This window comes from Pinus tabuliformis, chromosome X, assembly GCF_031772625.1.
Source record: "Pinus tabuliformis cultivar Carrire ecotype Pingquan chromosome X, CPIR1, whole genome shotgun sequence".
NCBI classification, from domain to species: Eukaryota; Viridiplantae; Streptophyta; class Pinopsida; order Pinales; family Pinaceae; genus Pinus; species Pinus tabuliformis.
Window position 1 is genome coordinate 1154130746 of NC_142308.1, and position 18092 is coordinate 1154148837.

Here is an 18092-nt window from a genome sequence, read left to right on the forward strand (position 1 = left end):
TATCCAACCTTGTTCCCCCAAGAAAGAAGACAGGTGAGATTAGACTTTGTGTCCCCCAAGAAAGAAGACAGGTGAGATTAGACTTTGTGTAGATCTGAGAAATTTAAACCAAGTCTCCTTAAAGGACCACTACCCTTTGCCCAAAATGGACCACATCCTACAAAGAGTAGTGGGGTCATCTAGAATCTCTCTGCTAGATGGATTTTCAGGTTTCAATCAAATACTTGTTCACCCGGATGACCAAGACAAGACAGCCTTTACCACACCATGGGGAACATTCAAGTATGTGAAGATGCCATTCAGACTTAAAAACCCCGGTGCTACCTTTCAAAGAGCAATGGATATTGCATTTGCCAAGGAAATACATGATTTCCTAGTTGTCTACCTTGATGACATAACCCCATTTTCCAAATCAGATCAAGAACACCTCAAACACTTAAGGAAAATATTCATGAAATGTAGGAAATATGGCATTTCCTTGAATCCCAAGAAGTCCCTCTTCGGCCTTGAAGAAGGCAGACTTCTTGGCCATATCATATCAAAGGATGGGATTAGAATTGATCCTGAAAGAATCCAAGCCATCCTCCAAATCCCATATCCAAGAAACATCAAAGAGCTCCAAGCATTCCTTGGGAAGATCAATTTCCTAAGGAGATTTATCCCAAATCTAGCCGAGATGATAAGACTGTTAAGCAACATGCTAAAGAAGGATGCTAAGGTAAAATGGTCTCTTGAAACTAAGCAAGCATTTGAGAGTATCAAAACTGCCTTAACCCAAACCCCTATCCTCACCAGCCCACAATTTGACAAAGATTTTATCATATTTTCATTTGCATCTGATCACATAATAGCTACTGTCTTGTTGCAAAAGGATGAACAGGGAAATGAAAAGCCAATTGCATTTTTCGGCCGAGCCTTAAGAGATGCCCCTTTGAAGTACCCAATCATGGAAAAGCAGGCCTATGCACTTGTTAAGGCCATCAAGGATTTCAGAGTGTACATTTTATATTCACATGTGATTGCCTATGTCCCAAATGCTGTTGTAAAATACATACTAACCCAAGAGGGATTAGAGGGCAAAAGAGGCAAGTGGATTTCAAACATCCTTAAATATGACATAGAAATAAAACCAACCAAACTGATAAAGGGACAAGGTTTAGCCAAGCTGATGTCCGAAACAAACTTTCAAGCCTTAGACATTAACCAATTGGACAATGAACAGGAGCTGGTGACTCCACAGATCAGTGAAACCTTTTTGCAATCTCCATGGTATGTTGATATATGTTTTGTACTGTTAAACATGTTTGCTCCCCCAGGATTGTCCAGAACCAGGAAAAGATTTTTGAAAATGAAGGCTTTAAAGTTTTGTGTTATAGATGGTGCTTTATTTTGGAAAAATCATGAAGGCATACTGCTTAACTGTTTGACCATGAATGAAACTAACAATGTCATGAAAGAATTCCATGCAGGTGACTGTGGAGGACATCTATATTGGAAGTCCACTGCTGATAAAATTTTAAGGGCTGGTTTCTATTGGCCCTCTCTTTTTGTAGATGTAAAGAAGTTTTCCATGTCATGTCACAAATGCCAAATCTTTGAGGGAAAAAGAAAGTTGTTGCCCTTGCCCCTTAAACCCATCTCGACTGAAAAACCTTTTCAACAATGGGGTCTTGACTTCATTGGAGAAATCCATCCCTCTTCCTCAGGCCAGCACAAATGGATTCTAACAGCCACCGACTATTTCACTAAGTGGGTTGAAGCCATCCCATGTAGGCAAGCCAATGACACCATCATTATCCAATTCCTTGAGTGCAATATCCTTTCTAGATTTGGCTGCCCTGAGAAGATCATTACTAATAACGCCACTGCTTGCAAATCCAAAAAGATGATCAATTTTTGCCACCAATTTCATATTACCTTGGGCCACTCTACAGCTTATTACCCTCAAGGTAATGGCTTGGCCGAATCATCCAACAAAAGCCTCATCAACATCATAAAGAAAGTGCTAGAAGAAAACAAGAAGAACTGGCACAAAAAGCTGGTAAATGCCCTATGGGCAGACAGACTTTCAACAAAGAGATCCATTGGGATGAGCCCTTATGAGCTAGTATATGGCATGGAGGCCAGATTTCCTTCATCCTTGGGCATCCCTACTATCAGACTACTACAGGAGATTCAGGCTGAACCAAATGACATTCAAAGAAGAATTAATCAGACCATTCATCTTCAGCAAACCAGAGAACAGGTCTATGACAGAGCTCAAACTTTGCAAGAGAAGCTCAAAAAGATGTTTGATAAGAGAGTTAAGGCTGAGGATTTCTACATTGGCGACAAAGTTCTAAGGTGGGACTCATGAAGAGAAGACAAGGGAAAACATGCAAAGTTTGATTTTTTATGGAAAGGGCCATTCGTTATTTCTGTTGTTCAGGGAAATAACACATATTTTCTCAAATATATAGAGGGCAGCACTGCTGAAGAAGGCCTTGTTAATGGCCGTATGCTGAAACATTACCATGATCCCTTTTAAGCGATACAATGCAGTTTTGTATATGTCCTTTTGTACAATAATATTTGTATATATCAGCACTTTGTTTTTATTTTTTGTATAAGCATTCGAGTTATAGAGGAGCAGCAGCAAAATTTTGAAGATACAGACAAAGCAAGTCCTCCGTTTCAGATCTCTGTCATTGCATTAATCTCAGCAAAAATTTGCAGCTTGCAGTCTTCAGTCAAACAATATCAAAAGAAAGGAGGATTTTCAATTTACATCAGCACCCTTTTTCAAGCAAAAATAAGGCAAAAACATCGGTTTTGATCCATGCTTTGGATCTATTTCAAAGGTAATGCTCAAGCAACATTGTACATAATTATCAAGCACGCAGAAAAAAACAGGCGATGCTACACAGTTCACAGTAACCCAGTGGAGGAGAGGGCTGTTCATACTTCAAAGTTTCACACTTTTAGCAACCAACAAAGGAGTTTTTCAACCTACAGCCACAATAGAAGATCAAGGTAGTCTGACTTGCTGTTCTTGGCTTTTCACAAGGAAAAGCCATCCCCATGTGGAGCCACTGTTAGCCTCCTGTTGCAACAGGTGTTCATATTTCATGATTGACATTTTTACATGCCAAATATGTCATCTTGCATGCTGCTAGGTTCCATATTTCCAGAAGAGGCCATGAAAGTGTGCTAGTCTAAATGTCACTTCTGGATTCCAATTTTGATGAGTTATTTCATTTTTGAAGAGTTTTTCAGTTAAGGGAAGGCCAAACAGCTTAATCTTGGCCTCCCTAGGTTTCAATTTCTTGTTTTAGAATATAGAGAATGATATCTGTCCAAACAGCTTAATCTTGGCAGATTTGTAGATAGGTAGAGAATCAAAGGAGCCCAACTGCTTAATCTAGGCCCTTGGCATAAATAAGTGTAGATTTAGATAGGAGGATAGTCAAAAGAAAAATTGTAAAGCTAGGTCTGCAAGTCTAAGTGCACCCACCAAAAAGAAGAAAAAATGTTAGGTAAGTAGGCTGGGTAGGTAGTTGTGTGGTTGTAGAATCATGGCTTGTGATCCATTTCATGTTGTCAAGTGTCATATTTATTCAGATCACCAGTTGGAGGCAGTTTTCCATCTGGAGGAGCGCAAGTTGGACATTTCTAACCTCCCCTTCTTCCTCTTTCCCCTAATCACTTACTAACTTCCCTAAAGAGGTCAAGATCTACTTGATAACTCTTGAGTTCATCATCTTCCACTATATTTGCCTAAGTAAAGGTCCTCTTTACTTAGGAGTACTGTTATTTCACTCTGTGAGTCCTGTTCCCCTTCAAATAGCCTAAGGTCCCTTACCTTAGCGCTTTCTAGTCATTTTCGCATTAACTCCTAACTCTATTATTTAGCTCCCTAAATCATTTCCCTATCCCCTACTATGCAAAAATATATAAAATCCCAAAAATATTAAATAATCCTCCCCTTGGAACTATAGCCATATTCTTCTAAGTCCGGGAGGCAGTAGTCCATCTGGGGCTCCTACTAACCCATCCGCGTTCTAACTGGAGTTAGTCTGACATCTGGTTAGACTAACAGCCATTTCCCTTTAATCCTAACCCTAAAAAATCCACTTTCCGCCGTTATCATAAAGTTATGTTCATAAAACATTTACCCCCGGTGCAGAACGTGTTAAAACACAAAACAAAAGGTTAAACCCCCCACCCCCCCCGCGGCGCTGTATTAAGATTCGAATATTCGCGCGGGCCCCCAGCTTTAACCCTCCGCCGCCTCATCTATTCCGCCAGCCATCCGATCGCCCGCGCCCGAGATCTACGGTGGGCGGGCCTTTTCATCTCCGAAGCCGCCGATGGTTAGCGTCCGGGAGATGGGCGGTTTTCCCGCCGTACTCCCGCCACGCGTCACCCTCTCGGCTGTGGCGGAGCCCCCTTTGCCAATACCACTTTTGCCCAAAGGCAGTGCGCCCAAAACCGAAAACCACCTCCGCCCAGTGACGTCATTCTGCTACATCATCAACCTGCGTCAGGCCTCCTGCCACCGTACTGCCAAGTCATCACTGCCACATCACTGCCACCATGTACCACCACGTCACCCACCATACTACTGACATCACCCTGCTGACGTCACCCTGCCACGTCACCACCGTACAGGGTCCCACCCACTGATGTCATGCTGGCATCATCACTCAAAAAGGCACGAAAGGAGAAAATCGCTGCTCAAGAAGTCTAGATTCAAAATCTGAGGCAGTTTTTCATGCGCGATTAGTGCCTAAGGGAAATAGGCCAAAATGGAAATCCCTTCATGGCTCGGCCTCCAGGATGCCCAAAAGGCGCAAAATGACCAGAGTTTCTTCGTGCAGCATTTAGAAAGGGGCAAACGCAGTTTTTAAAGCAACAGAGGGCCGAACAAAGGCAATGAAAGATCGATGGGACAGTCTAAAGCACTCAGAAGACATTAAATGTCCCGATTCAATTGCGAAAGAGTATTAGAGGAAAGAGGAAGCGACAAAGAGTATCAGTTGAATATTTTTAATAGAAATCTTCATTTCCCAAAGCAGCTTAACATTGAATGGCCTCCAACAAAGTCAAATAAAGCGGTGTAAGCCCATTAAAGCTCTCAAATCACAGTTAAAGCATTTAAAGCCATTGAAAAGCAATGGAGCAGAGACCAATACGCAGTTATGGCTAAATGAACAGCACAGAGCCACTAGGACAGAATTAGCTCATTTTGATACAGCTGCCCTCAGCGCAGCTCAAAGATATTTTCTTACATTTAGTTTCTGGATAAGGTTAGGTTAAAGTAATCATTTTCTTTCTGATCTATTTAGGTCAGCTGTAATAGACAATTTTGGATAATTTTCCTATTTATACCACCCTCTGTATTGTTTAAAGGGTTGGTTGATTGATAATCTTCATTAGAGACTCGCACTGTATACCTGACATGTTTTCTTTAATCAAAGACTGTTGAAAGCTTGGAGATCAGACTGTGTGCTGTGGATTAAATGTTTTGAAGAAGTGAATGTGGAATTCTTGTGCTGCAACATGAATCAAAAAGTGCCTCTTACCTTTGTTTTCATTGATATATGCTCATATCATACATGTATCACCATCTAAATAGCAGAAAGAAAGATTAGCTTAGAACTTGTTTAACTACACTCTATGCCCCATTTCTGTTGTTTCTTTATGTTTTCATCTCAACTGAATTAGTAATGAATATGAATTCCCTTTGGCTCATGTTTACCCTAATTCATCCATGTTTGACAGTTATCTAGGGATTCTTTACTGCTCCTAGATAGAGCTCATTCACCCCTCTGTTAAGCTGAATGAGAGATTCTTAATTGCCTCTCATTCCTTAGCATTCATTCCATCCTTTAAACCTGAAACATTGTTTCATGTGCAGCTACCTTGCTCCATATTTCTCTCTTGTGATCAAGAAAATGCACCAGCAGTTCTACTCCTCGACTCCATGCCCAATGGTTTGAAACTCTCATACTATACCTGCCTCTTTACTTGAAAACATCAATCATCTCACCAAAATCAAAACAAAACCCCCTGAAACTCAATAACTAGCCTAAAATCATCTTCAACAAAGCTAAATCAGAAAGAGAGAGCCCTCTTGGATTGCAGGTGGGCTAGAACCTGCAGTCCAATGATTGGTCTGTGGTTACCTCGGCCGTATCCTTTTGATGCTGACCAAAAGGACAACCTGAGTGATAACAGTTTCTACCTGTACTACTTCTTCATAGCATTCTGGTTCACCAAAATCGGTCAACAATACATAATATAATGAAGGAGAGTATCATTCAGGGGGTCTACTTATCCTGGTAGATCTTCTAACACTGCTTTCAAGTGTTTGAGGTGCTTGTTGTTGTTGTCGTTGTTGCTCTCGATGTTGATCATTATGATTTTCAGGCGCTGTCACTTTTTTTGTGATCTCGTCAAGCACTGTGTATTCTCTGTTTTCTTTTTCCTGTTTCTTTTCCTGCAGCTGATCCTTATACAAAACCTTTTCATTGAATATGACATCTCTGCTCCTAATGATTTTGTGTTTTTCATAATCATAAATGCGATAACCAAAATCATTAACACCATATCCAATAAAGGTACATTTCTTTGATTTTGCCTCAAGCTTTGTTCTATTTTCTTTATTAATGTGGACAAAGGCTTCATAACCAAAAGTCTTTAAAAAAGAATAGTTTACCTTTTTACCTGCCCATGCCTCCTCTGGAATACCACCATCCAAGGAACTTGAAGGCCCTCTGTTTATTAGATAAACAACAGTATCTACAGCATCTGCCCAAAATTGTAAAGGCAATCCTGCATGCAATCTCATGCACCTTGCACGCTCCATGATTGTCTTGTTCATCCTTTCTAACACACCATTTTCTTGTGATTTTATTGGAACTGTCTTCTCTCTATGAATTCCATTCTCAGAATAGTACCTATCAAACTCTTTGCTGCAATATTCACCTCCATTGTCTGATCTGAGACACTTCAACCTTTTTCCTGTCTCATTTTCAACCAAAGCTTTCCATTTCTTGAAAGTATCAAATACATCAAATTTATTTTGAATACAATAAATCCAGGTTTTTCTGGTTGCATCATCAATAAAAGTAACATAATAACGAGTTCCACCAAGAGATGATACCTGAGCAGGTTCCCATACATCTGTATGCACAAGCTCTATTTTTTCGCTCTTCTTTTTTTTCCCAACTCTGAGGAATTTGACTCTCTTTTGTTTTCCATAAACACAACTCTCACAAAATTTCAAATCAACATGCTTCAAACCTAGCAAAAAAATTCTTGAGTGAAGAATTTGCATCCCCTTCTCACTCATGTGCCCGAGCCTATGATGCCACAATGCCGTATCTTCTCCTGTAGAGGTTAAAGCAATAACAGAATTAGAAATACCATTGCATAAATACAATGTAACAACCTTTTCTCCTTTTGCTATTACGAGGGATCCTTTTGTGACCTTCCAGGTTTTATCTATAAAAGTAGTCACACAACCTTCACCTCCCAATTGCCCTATTGAAATCAAATTTTTCTTCAGATCTGGGACATGCCTTACCTCCTTTAATAGCCATTGATTTCCATTTATCATCACCCAATCGAACATGTCCAAAATCTCCTTGAACATAATCATGAAAATGTTTCCTATCAGGTGTGGCATGGAATGAGGCCCCTGAATCTGCCAACCAGGCTTCAATAATATTTTCTAAAGAAAGAATCAAAGCATCTTGCAACACATCACCTATCACATTCGCTTCATGATTTTTTTCTTGATGTGCGTCTCCTTCTTTTCCCTTCCGAGACTTGCAGTCTTTCTTCAGCTATCCTTTCTTCCTACATTTCCAGCACACTATCCCTGATCTGGACTTGGATCTGCCTTTTCTTGATTTACTGCGATATCCTGGGCTCTTTCCTCTTTCCATTTTTCTTCCCCTAGTCTCTGCAGTCAAAGCATTACCTGATGTCTCACCAGAGCTTTTCTGTCGCATTTCCTCGCTAAGGATTACACCAACAACATCATCAAACTTTAAAGTACTAGATCCAGAGACGGAGTTACTAATGGCCATAACTAAACCATTCCAACTTTCTAGCAATGAGCACAAAAATAACAGAGCCCTAACTTCATCATCAAAAGTTACCCCTACAGAACTTAACTGACTGGTAATTGTATTAAATTCATTTAAATGATTACTAACAGATCCACCTTCTGACATCTTCATATTAAATAAATGCTTCATAAGAAATACCTTATTTGAGGTCGAGGGCTTTTCATATAGTTTGGCCAATGTCGACATTAAACCCTCTGTTGTCATTTCCTTTGAAATATTAAATGCTATCGACGCCACTAGGCACAACCGTATTGTTCCAAGTGCCTTTCTGTCAAGAATATCCCATTCTGTGTCTGTCATACTCGTCGGCTTCTTTGTATTTCCGCTCAATGGTTGGTACAGATCTCTCTGATACAGATAATCTTCCATCTGCATCTTCTACAGCTGGTAGTTTTTCCATTGAATTTTTCGAACCTAAACCTACCATCTTCCACCATTGCACCCACTCGAACCAGGAACCCTTCTCTCCTGCGAGTTTTTCAGCCAAATAGACCTTTGGCTTTGATACCACTTGTTAGAAAATTATATATTACAGAACAATGGAACACAAAAATATTGCAGAAATATAAACACAGAAAACTCATAAAACAAGAGAGACCCAGATATACGTGGTTCACGCAGTTTGTACTATGTCCACGTAGAAATAGCCAATCCTTCGATTTATATTATCCAGCAAATTGAAGAGAAACAACCTACAACATATCTACTGTAATTTCCTTTTTGCTGTCAATCTCCTCTCTCTTCCTCACTCAAAATACATATCTACATAGACGCAATAAAAATCCCTCATATATAGCGAGGGGTTGCCATCTAGGGCAAAAAACCCTAAATTAAATATAACTTCTACCATCAAATCTCTGCCTAATGAACGACCCAGATTGACTACGAAATTACAAAATTTTACAAGGCAATTTTACATCTATTCTTAGCTTCGGGGGCGCTGCCCCTGATCCCCCCACCAGGGGGGGCTCCCAAAAGGTCACAGCCGTCCCCCCGTGGACCCCCCCTGCAGCGAATATTTTACAGGCGGCATTGCCGCCCCATTTCGAACTGGGATCCAATGTAGTGATACCTTTGAATACAGAAGATAATCAGGCTCCACACCCAACAGTGTGGTCAAATTATGACATTATCACACGTATGATTTCATCAATTATAGTCCTCCACTTCAAAGTCTTGTATATTGGCACCTAAAGTCTAGATCGCCAATCAAGGCACATGATTGGCACTCAACAACATTATAGTTAGTTCAAGGACTTGTTCAGGCAAGACTTCTTCATTAGTTTCTTGACGTCTTTGTGGCTAGAGATCTTCTTCAAACAAGAGTTATGACATCATCATTTGGAACCAGGCATCTCAAGAATATTTTCCATCTCGGCTAGTTCCATATTGACATCAATGACAACCTAGATTAGACTGATGCCATAATTTCCTTTGCAGGTCAACTCTTTGTTCTAATTCCATTTTATGTTTTTAATTTGTACTCTGTAAGGTGGAGTTGAAAAAAAACCTTCGTCATTTGTTTTGTTGCACACAAGAAATCCACCAACACTCCATATCACCTATAACTGTGGGTCATCTCTATGTATGTGCCAAAGTATGGCAAAAAACCAGTGTGTTGACTCCAAATAATGAAATTAGGTATATTGAAGGTGAACATTGTTAAATGCCCATTTAAACTGGATTTGGAGTTACATAAATGAGCAATGTGTCAAATATTGAAACTCGGATATGCATATTTAGTTATGTTTGATATGTCTATACTATATTTGATGTGTGTTTTTTTAGGAAAATGTAAACATTTTTGTTTAATTGGTGGGGAGCTACGAACCCCAAATTTGATGTTAAGTGATTGTAAATTCTTTTGTTTTATTGATTGGAAAAAAGTAGAGAATCTCAGGGCCTCATCAATGTTGTAAAGTTATATTTTGGTACCTTAGTGGGGAACACATCCTCCATGAGATTTGAAAATGAGTCTCCACAATGATACCCACAATCTGTACTAATGTTGGTGTTACTATGTGTGTAGGCATTTTTAATTAGTTTGGTCTATAATTTTGATTGAGATATTCGATCTATGTAGACAATTTCCTGTGTTATAACTTATATGATTCCATAGGATAATAGGATTCTGATTTCAAGTAGAAGTTCAGAGTTCAAACATAACTACAAATTTTACTAATTATCACCTTGGCTAGGAGGTCAACACAGGCCCCCCATGACAGTGTATACACTAGACATATTCCTGTAAACAATGTTTTACTTGTGAACTGAGTCTAACATAAAGTGCATAAGAAATTCAACCTCCTCCCATCAAACTTTCTTAGTGGATCTGTATGCCAAGTAGGTGAGCTATCTTACAAAAAGGTTGATGATATAATCATGGGACAAAAAAATATTCCCTAAAATGACTCAAAGTTTTGATGCAGAAAGTTAGAATGGAAACTGACTATATATATGTTTGGCCTCCTGAAGTTCTGGAAGAAAAATATTGGTAGAGAAATATGTTTCAGTAGAAAAATATACCATTGGATTTTCCTATTTAGCATTCCTATATCTAGATTTGTAAGTGTTAATACTAGGAATTGTGAAAATTTTAAGGTCCCTGCACAGGGAAATCATCCAACTAGTGCAGAAATTATAGCTTCCAGTTGGGGATAAATGGCTTGATGAATACATGGATGAGAGCTCAAAGCTCTGTGATGTGTGTCATGTACTGAAATGTGGGATTATAGACCTAGATCAATACCAGAATGTTGTAGAGAACATTTCCATGACATTGAATGCCAATAGCAACCCAACAAGTCAACAGTGCAAGAAGGTGATGAGGAGCATATCAGGGTATTGGAGACCATATTGGGTGAGATGATGTGGATCTCTCAGGATGAAAATAGTAACATGTTCCCCTAAGAGTCATTCCTTTGTGAGTGGGTCAGCCAAAACTCAATCTGGTCCAGACGACCCAATAAACCGATAGCGAGACATCAAGAAAATAGACGTAGTCTGCCTCTAGAGTTGTTGCAAAACCAGTGGATCAGTTTCTAATCTAATTCTCATGGGGTCCTTCAATAGTGAATGAAGTAAGATTTGAAAGGAATGGGAATTCTATGTAATTGATTCCTTTGGATTGTCAAGTGGTATCAATACTAGTTGGAAGTCAAGTTTGGTCCTAACTAATTCATTTATTGTGATTTTAGGGCTATGCACAATCTTCTTTAGCAAAATCTCGAGACAGCTAATTACTATGTATAATGTGCATGAACAATGTAAACTTTGAAACGGGAACTATAAACTCAAAACGGGAACTCTGGCCAAAAAACCCCGAAAAAAACATCAAAAACAGTGCTAAAAACGAAAAGTGTGTATACTGGAACGATGATTTTATTTTTTAGGGGTCAATTTTGAACATGTTTTAAAAATGGCAGTACTACGAAATTTTCGTGCAAAATATAGCTTCAAAACGAAAAAGTGATGATACTGGAACAATGATTTTTTTTTTAGGGCCAATTTTCAAACTTTTATAAAAATGCTAGTAAAACCCAATTTTAATGTGCCAAACAAAGTTGTTTATGAGGAAAAAACACATTAATGTTTCATGGAAATTAGGTTTATTTTCGAATCAAATCATTTATGATGCAATAGATATCCATTGACATATTAAAAAAGTCTAAAATTTTATTTCCCAATTTTGTTTTATAGTAAAACAATATATTGTAAAATACTATTAATTTATTTTTATATATTTTTATACAGTGATACAACTTATATTTCCCAATTTCTTTTATTGTAAAACAATATATTGTAAAATGTTATTAATTTATTTTAATATATATTTTTTTATACAATGGTCACTATGTTAGGATAAGTTTTCTTATTATATAAAAAAAATAAAATCCATTTTAAATTATAAAAAAAAAAAAAAAAAAAAAAAAAAATTAACAATCGAACTTCATAACTTTAATAAAACTTTAAAACTAAATAGCAAGAATTACAGATCTTGAAGTATAAAAAACTTTAAAACATTTACCCTTATATCAAAGTTGTACGATTAAAATAACAATATAATTAACAACAAAAATGATATTCATTCACAAAATGATATCGATATGTCATTACAATGTCAACATCATGACAGAAGATGGTGGTGATGGGAAAATAACTCAATTAAATATAGTAGTTATGGGTGGTCCTCCTCCTCCGCAATTAAATGATGAGGTTAGCCTAAAATGGATTTCTTACATCTCAGCAAAGCACATTTGACACTTGTAACAATACATAATATTCCCTTATATGACAAAGGGTTGACGGGAACCGATGTCAAATAATGCAAACTAGCTCCGCTAATTATTGGAGACACGATATTGAAGTGCTTATCCTTATCACGACTTTATTCTAGAGATGACAAACTATGATGAATGTGATCGATAGCTTTATATTTTCTTGACGGCCGCATGCGATGCAATTTTCAGTAAATATTTCATAATTTGACCAGACATTACCGTGATTACATGAAGTTCTTGGTGTAACGCATATTTGGAAAAAAAAAAATTATCTTTTTCATTTAAATTTGTGTTCTGACTTTTATATTTTTTTGACAACATCTCAATTTTATATTCTATTGAATTAAAAGAATTGAACAAAGGACATTGTTATTGAATTTTAAAATATGAACAAAAGGACATTGTTATTACGTCGTCTGTGGAAATGTAAATTTCATGGTTGTTAACATTTGACATTCAACGCTGGAAGCAATAACAAATAATTTTAGTGTTATGTGAATGACAAGTTAAAAGATAATAATATCGTAATCATTATAATTTAATATGTTTTTCACTTTTGTTTGTGGGGAACTTTGTTTCATGTGCTCTCCCATATATTCCGTTACATCCCTATCCCTTTTTCTTCATGACTTTAATGGGAGATATATATGAGTTTTTTTTCTTTTACCAGTGAAATCGGTAATTCGCTGGCTCGTATTAGCGTGATACGGGTCTATCCCATCGCTGTCAATATAATTTCAGGTGCAATTGCACCGCCTCCAACACAGCTCACGGGTAAGACTAGATTTAAGCTTGTAAACTGAACAGCAACACGACACCAACAAGCCCCACCCTGATATATATGAGACTTTTAAAGCTGGTTGAAATCACTAATTCTATGTGGGCGGATAAAGTGAGATTATATTGTCCGGCATTGACGTACTGAGGCTCTAGCTCTTTTCCGTTGCCCTAAGAAGGGCTAGGGAAATGGATATAGATTTTCCGCCTAACCTTGATATATTTTTTACAAAGAAAGGTTCCACATCTAATCATGGCCATATGGCTGATTACATAGAAAGTCCAGAACAGTTAACCACGGCCACGTGACCTCTAACTCTGAAAACCTAGACCTATTACTGCTGCATATAAATTTTCAGCCACGGCTAGTAAACTTGAAAAACTCATATTTATTTTTACAAAGAAAACTTCATCTGAGAACCACGATAACAGCAGGTGGCCGATCTATTTCATAGTTTCAGGCCTGCATGAGCTAGAAAAGGACGGAAAGTACTCTAAACATATTTCTGAAATTTATAATCGAGCTAGGTTTTCTTATAGTGCTTAAAAAAAATAAAAAAATTGAATTTTAAAATACTTTGTACCTGGAAAAAAAAGAATTCAAGAACCTTCTCCATAGGAACAGTGTTGTTGGAAATTTGAACAATGTGTGTTTGTTTTCCACATGTTGGGTGATCCAATTTCAAACAAAACTATATACATATGAGCTATTCAATAACAATTTCTAAATAATAAATAAAAACTCCATGGAAAATTCTCTATCTCCAATATCACAAGAACCGCAATAGCTGCTCGCATTCAAGAACCTCATCATCATCGATCCATACAGAGTCCTCAATGAAAACAACATCAGAAATATTACAAACTGGGTGGCTAGAATTGCCGGGTGGTGGGGCGATTCTCAGAATCGCCCCACCATGGAAAATTCTCTATCTCCAATATCACAAGAACCGCAATAGCTACTCGCATTCAAGAACCTCATAACAACCAATCTGTACAGAGTCCACGCCAGATTAATGGAGTCTGGCCGCCAATTTTCTCTCTCATAACACAAGAACCGCAATAGCTGCTCGCATTCAAGAACCTCATCATCATCGATCCATACAGAGTCCTCAATGAAAACAACATCAGAAATATTACAAACAGAATCGCCCCGCCACCGCCCCGCCACCATTGGTGGTGGCGGGGAGGTGGTGGGGCGATTCTCAGAATCGCCCCACCACCCGGCGATTCTCAGAATCGCCCCATCTGCTGGCAGAAGAAAAAGTGAAGCATCCACATGGAGATTTGTCGTGGAGAACAAAATGGCTACGAGTGTTATCAACACTTCCATTTCAAATCTGAGTGTCGCCTCACTCAAGTCGTCCGCAAATGCCAGGACTCAATCCAAATACCCGATGCGAGTCCGAGCTAAAGTGGAACCTTCTGACAAATCTGTTGAAATAATGAGGAAATTTTCTGAACAGTATGCTCGCTGGTCAGACACATACTTTTGTGTTGATAAAGCAGCTACTTCTGTTGTTATTAAGGGTTTGGCAGAACATAAAGATACCTTAGGCGCACCTTTATGTCCTTGCAGGCATTATGATGATAAAGGTGCAGAGGTAGAACAAGGATTTTGGAATTGTCCATGTGTACCTATGCGAAAAAGGAAGGAGTGCCATTGTATGCTTTTCCTGACAACTGATAATGATTTTGCTGGAAAATAACAGACGATCTCTTCGGAGGAGATCAAGGATTTGACAGCAAAGTTCTAAGTCGCAGAAAGCTATATTCGTTGTTATTATTGAAGCTCATACAATAGATATTGGTTCTAAGTTATTATGCAAGCTTATTGGATTTCAAGAATGTTCTGTGCAATAGCAGCTGTAGATGTATAGATCGTTGGGTACATTAAGGCAAACGATTGTCTGTATTTCAGTTTCTGGAATAAGAAGAATCCACATGGGTGCATGCATCACAAAATTTTTTGTAATTTGATCAACTTATGGTTTAAATTGCAATTCTGATAATCTATTTCGATTCAATAACCATTTTTTGTAATTTGATCAATTTATGATTTAAATCACAATTCTGAAATTCTGATAATTTATTTCGATTCAAAAACCATCGTGCAGTTTTTAAATACCCAAATTACAAAATTGGGATTATTGCAATCTTGACGTCCGGATTTGAGGTAAATCCTCAATGAAAACAACATAAAAAATATTACAAACTGGGTGGCTACATTTGAGATTATCCTCCATGAAAACAAACCCCGCAATTGGGGCGACCTTGTTGCAGATTACGCTACATTGGAGATGACTTTTATTATTGAATTATGACTGGATCTATCCCTTAAGGATGCGTTGTCATTTTTATTTTCAAATAAATTTTGGTATTTATAATGTGTAGTATATAATTCTACTGAGTCCATTTTTAATATTTCATAAATCCATTTTATATATTTTCCGTCATTTTACATTTTCACAAATCCACTTTCATTTTTATATGCAAAGGATGTTTACTTTATAGTCCCAAATATTATAGTAGTCGCTTACGAGTGCATGTATCAAATTTACTAGTGCGTGGGTGCATGTATCAAATATGGCAGAAGAAAAAGTGAAGAATCCAACTCAGCCGTTTCTTCTCAATGAACATGTAGGTCCTTCTTTCTTTCTTTCTTTTGTTTTTTTGGAATAATTAACTCCGACTAAGATATAAATGAATAATCAATCCATAAACGTCTTTCTTTCTTTCTTTTGTTTTTTTAATAATTAACTCTGACTAAGATATAAATGAATAATCAATCCATAAACGTTGATTAGATTACATTGTTTGATTATTTCTAACCATCTTCATGGTATTTCTTCTCAACAAAAACCAGACTAAGGTTAACCAATAAGGTTTCATATCAAATTTGGTTTGATATGTGATCTATCTCCTCTCCTCGGAATTATAACCTATCCAAATCTCTTATTCATGATGCATAGATTAGGCATCTATGCCAGGTTTGCAAGCAATTATAAAAATCTGCAATATAGTATTTATGACTTTTCTTTTTCACCCATGGATCTGCCACATCTATTTGTTTCCTTCCCATCCTTTTTTTCATTGGGTATAACACAATATTTTCCAATCATTGTGTATGACACAATATTTGCCCATCTTCCATTGTCAGATATTTTTTGATGCTAAATAATCTTGGCAAGCGAAAAAGAATGGTTATTGGTGTGTATTGTGAAAGAAAAAGAGACAATCTAACACGGTTTAGCTCTTCTCCATCTTTTAGATGAACACATAGGTTTCTTTCTTTTTTCCAAAATAATGAACTCCGAATAAGATAGAAATGTAGGTGTCTTTTTCTTTTGCTAAAATAATTAACGTATGATGAGATAGAAATAAATAAAGAATTATGAATTGGGATCACAAATTTCAAGATTTGAGTATACTCAAATGTTCATTTTTACATTCTCTTGTATGTTTGTTTTGATTAGGTCTATTGAATCAAATTGGTTTTCAATAGGTTTGTTTTGAGTATGTGAGGTTTCTGGTGTCTTATTAATTCAAGTGGAAGAGATCTTTCTTACATATCATTAGATTATGAAGTGACATTGGACATAATTAAGCTTTGGGCCATACCCTTTTAGAAACAACAACCCAAACTAAATGATTAGTTATTAGACCTTTTTATTTAGTCGATCTAAACTAGAAGATTATAAAAAAAATTCCTTTCATTGCTCCTCATAAACCAAGATAGATTGATTCATCCCTCCTTTTTAGTGTACAAAGAGGAGTGCTTGATTTTTACTCAAAAATATGGGGTGTTGATGTATCTATATATGGGTGCTTAGGTTTTTATATTAAAAATTTTCTCTAGTGCTTGATTTGTAGTCAAAGAGATGCGGTGATAATGTATCTAGATATGGGTGTTGAGTTTTTTATATTAAAATTTTCTCTTTGTTTCAATTAGAATTAGAAGGGTTTGTTCTTTTTGTTTTCCTTATAATAAATTATTGTTCTCAATTGAAATTGGATCATTTGTATTAATGTTTCTTTTCAACGTAAGTTTGAGGTGCAAGTTACTTATTTTATTTTTAGACTATGATATTTAACACATAATGACCTATGCTTAATAAGCTAAAATTAGGAAGGTTTAATAACTTGCTTAGTTTTTTTTATGGTTTTGGTGTAGCTTGTTTGTAGAGATACTAGAGATTTGTTCCCTAGGCAATAACATTCTCTTGCATCTTTGAAATCTTATTTATTGGTTCTATGTGCTTGCATTACCATCTTTTCTTAAAAAAAAAGTGATTATTATTATTTTTTTGACATGAAATTCATAAAAAAAACTATTATTTAACCATTTTTAGTTAAAATTTTCGTATAAAAATTGTGATTTTGACATGTCAATTCTAGCAAAAAATTATCAAAACGTGTAGTTTTTTTAGTTATATTTATGTTAAAAATGATTATTTTTATGTCCATTGTTAAAAAATATTGTTTTTTAGAAACAATTATTTCATGTGGATTGAAAAATTAATTAAGGATGTATAAATATGTAGAATATCGAAAATTCAAAATATTGACTTTCTAATTTAAAAATGCAAAACAATAAAAACATCACTACAAAAAAATTAAAATTAAAATAAAAAACAAGAAAATATGAAGAAAACGACCACTTCAAAAATTATTAAATTTACAAAATAATTATTTACATTTCATACATTAGAAAATTTAAAGTCAAAAAATAGGTCTTTTAAAAAAAGGGTCTGATGCAGAATACCCACTTTTTTAAATTAGCATGAAAATCACTACCATTCTAAAACGTAATGTACATAAAAAAAATTAAAGTGTCAAAAACTATGCTCTAAAAAAAACATGTGTGTTCTGCATCACCCCTTTTCAAAATCAGGTCACTTTTTTGCTATCTTTA